Genomic DNA, 9,316 nt, shown 5'->3' on the forward strand with positions numbered 1-9,316 from the left:
AGAATGTGTAATACAAATTCCATTGATATGGTCATGACATTATGAATAATCTATAGGACTTTCAAAGTATGTTGTCTGCATATTGTTTCCTTACTTGTCTATAATTCGTGAGGATAAGTAATTTTTTTAGCAATGTACTTTATGATATTGCTCTTCATATAACCTGTAGTTTTTGAGTAACACAAGTGGTAGCATCTTGACAAATCAAGTTATGTGATTCCGAAGAATCCCAACCACATGATTTTGAGTGTGGTTAATCATTCTGTTGAGCCATGCATATTTGGCAATGCTTTTAGATAAAGCAATTATGTTAGAGTGATTAGTGGAAGTAGTCGTTAAAGTCTATTTAGATGACTTTCATGAGAAGACTATTCCAGTGAATTCAGTCACTGATATGGCATTGTTGGGATCAAATAAAGAGCCAATATCATTTCATCATATCATGGTCATATCTTGATTTTCCTGATGGAATTGCCCAAGATTTATTATGGGCTTAAGATATAAGTTAATATTTCTTATATCGACCATGTACCTTTTGTTGGTATGATATATCCACATTGAACTTCTCATATATATTTTGGATATATGTAGACTGATATGTATTCTTGAGAGAATGCTCAAGTTGTAAACTTAAGCTAAATTTGGTTGAATCCAAATTTCCCGTCTTGAGATAATTGTGTGCATGTTCAGATCTTGTATAGACATTGATGATGAGGTCATCAATATACATTGAGGTGATGAAAGGAAGTCAAATTGATTCCTTTATTAAACATGTAAATAATCATCATTAATCGAGTAATCCTTTTTAAGAAGGAACTCATTTAGTCGGTAGTACCATATGATTTCCGACTATTTCAATTCATGGAGCGACTTATGAAGTTTTACACAAAGCTTGTTGCGATTTGCTTTTGGATTCGGAAGTGTAAGCCCTTCAGGGACTTCAATAGAGATTTCCGAAATGAGTGACTCATATGAGTATGTAGCCACTTCATCCATCAAGTGCATGGATAATATTTTTTTATTGCCAATGATATTTAGTATCGAAACATAATTCCACTCATACCAAGCGGGTATGTTACATCGTAATCGATGTTGGGTCTCTGCGTGAACCCTTTTGCTACAAGCCTCGCTTTCTCACCACCTCATTGACTTTTTTTTGACAGTAAAACTCTCTATTCCTCATATAATTGACATGTCGTTTACAAGCAGATGAGAAATAAAGGCAGGAGTTTCATCCTCCCAGACTACAGAAGATCTATTGCTAAAGGAGTACTTTGCTATTTCATCAGCCACCATGTTTGCTTCCCTAAAGCAATGATTGAAGGAAATCTTCTCGTAGTCTAGCATCAAGATCTTGCACTTTGCGATTGTTGCTAACTCGGGACCTAAGTAGCCCTCCAGCTGATTAATGGCCTCTACAGCAAAAGAAGAATCTGATTCAAACATGACTCTAGAGCAGCCAATCTAACTTGCCAAGAACATTCCGTTCCTGATTGCGATGAGCTCCGCCGAGTCCACATCAGTGACGTTGGGTAAGAACCAGAATGCAACAGCTACAAAATCCCCCCGTTCATCTCGAGCTACCGCTCCAGAAGCGCCAGAGAGTGTCTCAGACTGGAAAGCAGCGTCAACATTTATCTTTACCATCCCATGTACTGGTTTTTTCCATAAACCATCAATCTTCCTAGCAGGTCCATTCAGCTTAAATGATCTAATATAGTTTGTTGCTAACACCTTGATCGAGAGTGCAGTTTTCTCCGGGTTCTGAACCTGTATCCCTTTCACCGACTGTCGTCTCTGCCACCATATATACCATGCAGCAATAACAGCAAGTTCTGCCTTTGGTATCTCTCCATCTGTACCTCGTAATTTCGAGATGATCTCCATGGTTATAGATCCCGATCTATCCTCGATGACAACTCTTTGTATGTCTCGCAGCAGCCCCAAACTATCCCAGACTTTGGTTGCTCTTTGACATTTAAACAAACAATGCTGAATATCCTCATCACCAACTGAGCACACTGGACACTGTGGAGAACATGGGATATGCCGGTTAGCTAGAACTCCTAGACAAGGGAGAACTCCGTGCAAAACTTTCCAAGCAAAATGCTTGATTTTCCCCGGTATTTTAAGGATCCACATATCTTTCTAGACCGCATTTATCCGTTGGCTCCCTTGTCCATCAGCTCTCATAAAGCGTGATCCATGCTGGTGTTCAAATTCCCTGTGGTACGCCGACCTCACAAAGAATGTGCCAGAGCGTGTGTAGTTCCATCCTACAAAATCTTCTGTCAAGTTAGCAGATAACCGAATCTGTAATATTCTGTGTACATCCACGGGCGAGAAAATATCACGAATGAGGTCTTCGTCCCACTGTCCCGTATATGGATCGATTAGATCTTCTACTTTGGTGAGAAGTGTTGCCCCCCTCTCAGTGATTACCCTTCGTGTCACACTCGATGCAATCCATGGGTCCTGCCAAATATCAAATTTTGATCCTGTCCCCACTTGCCATATACAACCCCTCTTGAAAGTCTGGATGCCCGCTACAATGCTTTGCCATGTGTAGGATGAACCTTTCTTTGGACCTGCTTTGAGGATATCTCCGTCTGGGTAGTATTTTGCCCTCAGAACTTGTGCACACAAAGAGTCTGGGTTCTGGATTAGTCGCCAACACTGCTTTGCTAACAAAGCAAGATTAAAACTGTGCAAGTCTCTAAAACCAAGCCCACCTTACTTCTTTGGGACACACAATCTCCACCACGCAAACCAATGCATCTTTCTATTCTCCTCAATATCTCCCCACCAAAAACCAGAAATTTCAACGGTGATAGACTTACAAATACCTTTTGGTAATTTAAACACAGACATGGCATAAGAAGGTATTGCTTGTGCTACAGATTTGACCAAGATCTCCTTACCTTGCATCGAAAGTGTTTTCTCCTTCCAACCCTTCAATCTCTGGCAGACTCTATCAATCAAATGCTGAAAATAGTCGCTCCTGTCCACCCCCACCATAGTAGGGAGGCCCAGATAAGTGTCTGGACAGGGCTTCTGTCATGATGTTTAAGTCTCTGCAAACAGTCTCTCTGACCTGGACACTCGTATTTGGGCTGAAGAAAACACTTGATTTGGCATTACTCACAAGCTGTCCTGAGCTCGTACAATATGTATGAAGGACCCTTTTGAGAGTACCCGCATTATGTGAATCTGCCTTCATTAGAACTAGCGAATCATCTGTAAATAACAGATGCGAAATAGAGGGGGCGTTTCTACAAACCCCGACCCCCTCAAGGCCTCCAATATCCTATTCATGTGCTAGCAAACTTGTTAGTCCTTCAGAACATAACAAAAATAGATATGGAGACAAAGGGTCTCCCTGTCGTAGGCCTCTCGTAGGAGAAAATTCTTCAGTCTCAGTATTATTAAAACGTACTCGGTAGCTTACTGAAGATACACATTCCATAATCAGCTCTACCCAATGTGGATGAAAACCCATCTTCAACATTATCTTCTCCAAGAAGTTCCACTCTACCCTGTCATATGCTTTGTTCATGTCCAACTTAACAACACAGAAGCCGTTAACCCCATGAGTTTTCTTTTTTATTGCATGGAAACTTTCATAGGCTACTAACACATTGTCGGTGATGAGTCTACCTGGCACAAAAGCACTCTATGTTGGGGATATAATGTCAGGGAGAATCTGTTTCAACCTATTTGCAAGCATCTTTGAAATTATTTTATACACCACATTACAGAGACTGATGGGCCTATACTGTGTGATCAACTCTGAGCTGTCCACCTTTGGAATTAGCACAACATTTGTAGAATTCCAACCATTAGGAATCTTCTTATTGTTTACAACATTAAGTACCTCATCTGTCAGCTCATCGCTCACAATATGCCAAAATCTTTTAAAAAAGATTGCATGAAGTCCATCAGGACCAGGAGCTTTCATATCTCCTATTTGGAACAAAGCTTTACGGACCTCTTCTTTGGTATACTCAGCCAAAAGCAAATTATCCATTTCATTTGTAACCAAAGGATTTACAGAGTTTAATAGGTCCTGATCCACAACTGCCGAAGTGGATGTAAAAAGATCATTAAAATAATTCTGGATTATAGGCTTGAGATTATCATTACCTTCTACCCATAAATCATCACTATTTTTAATCTTCTTTATTAACTTCCTACGCCGACGCGCCGAGGTTGAATGGTGAAAATAAGCTGTGTTTCGGTCACCTCGGCGTAGCCAACTAACCTTCCCTCTCTGTGCCCAATATATCTCATCCCGTTCAAGCAAATTCTCAATCAACAAGGAGAGTTCCTTCTGTTGCAATTTTATACCTGGTGTCGGGCTAGCTTGCATGAGAGTTTCGAGCTCTCGTTGTGCATTTCTCAATCTCGATCTAGGCTCTTTCAGTATAGCCCGGTCCCATGCATGCAAGTCTTTGTGGACAGCAGCTTGTTTAGCTCCTGTACCGGGACCAATACCCCTCTGGGCAGCTTTCAACCACGCCGTTTTCACCACCTCTTCAACAGTCTCCTCCGCTAGCCATCTAGCTTCAAAATTTCTTTTGTAAGTCGGCCTACTCTCTGCCACCCCGGTTAAGTGATTAGTATCCAGGAAAATGGGTCGGTGGTCAGATTTCCCCATCTCAAGGTTGCTCAGACCCGCCCAAGGGTGCATTAGCAGCCACTCCGCATTTGAAACTGCCCTGTCCAGCCTCTCTCGTAAACCTCCTCAGAACCAGGTGAATTTGTTCCCTTCATATCCCAAATCTTCCAATGAGCAGTGAGACAACGCATCCTGAAAGGCTTGGATGCGAGTGTGAGGGTGGGTACACCCCCTCCTTCTCCGATGAGAGCAAAATTTCGTTAAAATCCCCTATAACAGCCCACGGTAACCTAGATTGCGCATGAAGGTCCCGCAACAGTTTGTACGTACGATCCTTATTTTCCCAGCTCGGCTCACCGTAGATCCCGGTGAGTCTCCACATATCTCCATTCTCCTCTTCTACCGAAACATCGATGAAATCAAGGGTGGAAGCCCGGGAGTAGATCCTCACCTCCTTCTTCCAGACCAGAAGTAGTCCACCCTTTCTACCATCTAAGGTGGGAGCAATGATCATCTCATCCATGCGTAATTTCCTCATCAACTCTTCTGCCTTAGATTCATCCAAATGCGTTTCAGACAGAATAACACATCCGGTTCATATCGCCTCTGGATATCCAGAAGCGAGCGAACTGTCGGGGCTCCCAGTATTCCATATGAAAGGTACTTATGAGGAGTAGGTATTACTACGGTAAATACCACTCGTTTGCAGAGCGAGTGCTATTCTTCGTTACTTGCTTACTTTTAAGTGAACCAATATGAGTGCAAGAGGCACTCTACCATGGATTTCGGTTCAGGGCCCAAAAGGTTTTAGCAATTTGAGAAGAAATATATGTCGACAAATGTAGTCTTTAGTTTATATGATTCTGATGGAACCATTGAAGTTTGTGGAAATATACTTATTCCTTTTTAACTCCTTGTGATTTCCTACAACAAATGGAGTCAAGGTGTTTCGATGTCCCGGCACCAAAACATTGGTGCACATTTATGCCAGGCTTTGGATGATGAGCATCCAGTGAGGTGTCTTTGAACTTGATGTTGAACTACATTTACTGGTTGAGGATTTGATTTCCTCTGTTTCCGCGGAAGCATATGAGAAATTGTATCTTGTCTTGTCAGATTTTCTCCCCCTCTTGCTCTCATTTGGGGAGAAGAGTGGTTTATCAGGTACCTCCACTCTTACTGACACTTTACTGCAGGAATATAGAATTTAGTAACACCTTGTTATCAGTAATTGTATGTGGCAGATTTGCAATGTGTTGCAAATATATGATTCTCTAAACTTCTAGTTCAGATTCTTTGAGTACGTGGATATAAGGATTAAATGTCAAGAACATTTCTAATTTATTTCTCGACATTCTTTATGGTACTTATCTCCCCCTAATGCCGAAAAATATCCTTATTGCTGATGCAATCAGCATATGAGCTATGAATAATTTTGCGGATAAATTGTTATTCCTCACATAGATCCCTAATTTTCTGTGAGTGCCCATTGATGTACGCTGGAGTGGTGATATCAGTATGTAACCGAATTATCGCAGATGGGAAATACTTTGTTGATTTCCACGTAGTTACTACAAGGGGAAAGTAGTATGATATCCAGTTGGTATGATTTAGTTCATACATACGGTGTGTAAGGCCGTATGTGTCCAGCAAGAGGCTAGTAAATTTACAATTCTTTAAATGTGGTCATGTAATTCATTTGACTATCTTTGATAAGAAATTTAGTTAAACCATTCTGGGTATGTACATAGGGTACTGAATGCAATCAGAAAATTCTTGTGAAATGAGTTCAACGACATTGTCCATTCGAATGGTTTTATCCTTTGTTCAGGAGAATTTGCTCCTACTTTGATAAGTGAAGCAATTTATCGGGTAAGATCATGGTTGTGTGTGATAAGATAAGAGACACACTTAAAAACATTTTATGAATGTGTCTATGAGTACCATGGAGTATCTAAATTATCCAGATAATGGTTCAACATTCCACATATATCTTTTGAATGTGTTCAAGAAAGAATAACTGGCTCATTTAGAATTTTAAGGTGAGAGTTCCTTAAAATAGATTTCCCCTATGGAACATGTGGTTCACATATAATCTGATGATATGGGGAATATTGTGCAACTTGTTAAGTTGTGACCAATAGAATTGTCAAATAATTTTCTAATCATCCCCAAACCAGGATGACTAAGGCTATCAAGCCTAATATTTAATTCATTAATACTTAAAAAATCATTGTGTACGCAACAATATTGAGTATGAATTGAAACATACATTTAAATTTATCAAATATTGTATCCAAGGGATACGATATTTGACACTACATGTAGTAGTACAAGTATAGGCTAATAATATGTTGGGATAATTAGGCGATTACGTGAGGTCTATGATATTCTTGAGTGCAAATGAGTCCATCCTCCATTCTTTGCACTAGATTTTGGTCCTCCTTCTGATGAAGATTCTGAGAACAATCCTTTACCAGAATCTGGTTGTTATTTGCAAATTTTCAAATTTATCCCATTGAACTTATTGACCTTTTAATAAATTTGTGGTGTGGTTCGACCATATATTTGAGGATTTGGTAATCATAGAAACAATATTTATATAACCACACATTTGACAAACTTGAGAGTTATCTTTTGATCATTTAAAAATGACCGATTCCTATTAAGAGATAATTATATCTTTGGTTGTGTATTAGCCTCCACTTTACTTCGAATTCCTCATGATTCTATTTGTTACCACTAACTTGCATAGTATTCTCGGTACTAGCAAGAATTTCAAATAATGGTATAGCACCCGTTGGGTGAATCTGATGATTTTATGAAATTCCATGTTTCTTCGTCATAAAAATGGTAGCACCATATTAATAGGAGGTAAAGTGTATAAGGAATTTTCAAGCGGATCTGCATATGAAAATATTTGATCACGGGATCTCAACTTGAAAGGTTATTAAGTGACAGAATTGTGAGCTGCGATAGACTTGAGGTCTTGAAAACTGAATGGTGGTCATCCGCGATGTGCTCATTCTCTTAAGGGAAATATTCAAAGTGAATAAATATTCAGCCATAATGTACTTAGCTTGAGAACTAAGTGTAATTTGTGACATATAAAATGCATATCTACATACTTATCTATTAATAGAATAGCCATGACATATTGTCCTGGCGGTGGATTTATAGTGGCAACAATGCCATAGGTGGATACAATGACTGATGTCATGAATCATCTTAAAATAGATACTCCCACCTAATCATGAATTTAGTGCATTTGGAAATGTAAGCAATGAAAATGACTTTTTTGAGAACAATCATGGCTAAGGTGATCCTAGGTGTATCCTTCAGTACAACACATGTGATGAAATCACTGTTAATATTTTGGACCTCATTCTTGAAGAAGTGTGTGACTTTAGAGTCACTGCCAAAACGTATAGATTTTGCATGTTTAACATTGGTTAATCACTATGAAAGTATAACCACATTGTGATGTAGACCTTGCAAAAGTGTTGAGACACTCAATCGTTGCTATAAATTATGGTACCCATCTTGTTGACGGACGACACTAATCAAAATGTGACATAGGCTCCACTTTCATGTATTTTACCAATGTAATAGAAGGTAATCACCGGGGTATGCAAATATTTGCGTAATTTACTATGACATATTCAAGCCAAGTGAGGCTTGAATTAGTGCAAGTATACCATTTCGATATATAGTGATTGCGCATAAATAATATTTACTATGAGAGTAAATCATTTTAGTGAACAACAACAAATGCTTCAGAGGAGCCAATTTTAGAACAACTGATGCTTTTATAACCATATGTGTAGACCTCAATTTATATAGAATAACACTTTGAAGATAATCACCGAATGCGGTGTAGATCTCGCAGTAATAGATAACACAATCTGACTTTTGTCAGTAAATGTTCATATCTCTATTACCTTATGTTATGCTATATTTAAGAAAATCACTTTGAAGGTAATCATCTGCCAAAGTGACATGATGTAGACCTTTCAGTAATAATGGATAGTCTGCAAAATTCGCAGTAGATGCCAGTATTACCTTATGATATCTTGAGGTAGTCACATCTAATATTAATATTTGGAAGAGCACTTTAAAGGTAGTCATCTTATCAAATGAAAAGACGTAGACCTCACAGTAATGATGGATAATCTGCAAATGGTGCAGTGGATGCCACCATACCTTGTGATTCACAAATAAAATTTGGGCTAGTCATATTGAGTATGAAAATTTATAATTCTTAAGGTTTGCAAAGAAAAAAATCCGTGCAAAAAGTTGTTGTCTAAGATCGCATGTCATATGTAAATTTTGCGGTGAAGACATAGATCATGTCTTGAATTTAGGAGAAATAGGGTCTCGAATGTAAGCAAAATGCACTTATGCAATAGTATTAATGTGGTAATACATATATGGGGAAAAATAACAATTCACATACTTATGCAAATGTATGAAGACATGAGGTCTTCAAATCAAAATTTTACCCATTGTAAAATGGTGTATAATTATGTTGTATATATAATTTGGGATGAATTGGGGGTTAAATCGTAAAGTTTTGTTAACCAGATGGCTGAACAGAAAACTTAACGAGTTATATGGGATCATCACATAACCTGAGGGTTAAATTACAAATTCATCAAATAGATAAGAAATCCCCAGTTTCTGCCGTGTGGCTAGGAA

The sequence above is a fragment of the Triticum dicoccoides genome, chromosome 5B (genome assembly GCF_002162155.2).
Source record: "Triticum dicoccoides isolate Atlit2015 ecotype Zavitan chromosome 5B, WEW_v2.0, whole genome shotgun sequence".
NCBI lineage: Eukaryota > Viridiplantae > Streptophyta > Magnoliopsida > Poales > Poaceae > Triticum > Triticum dicoccoides.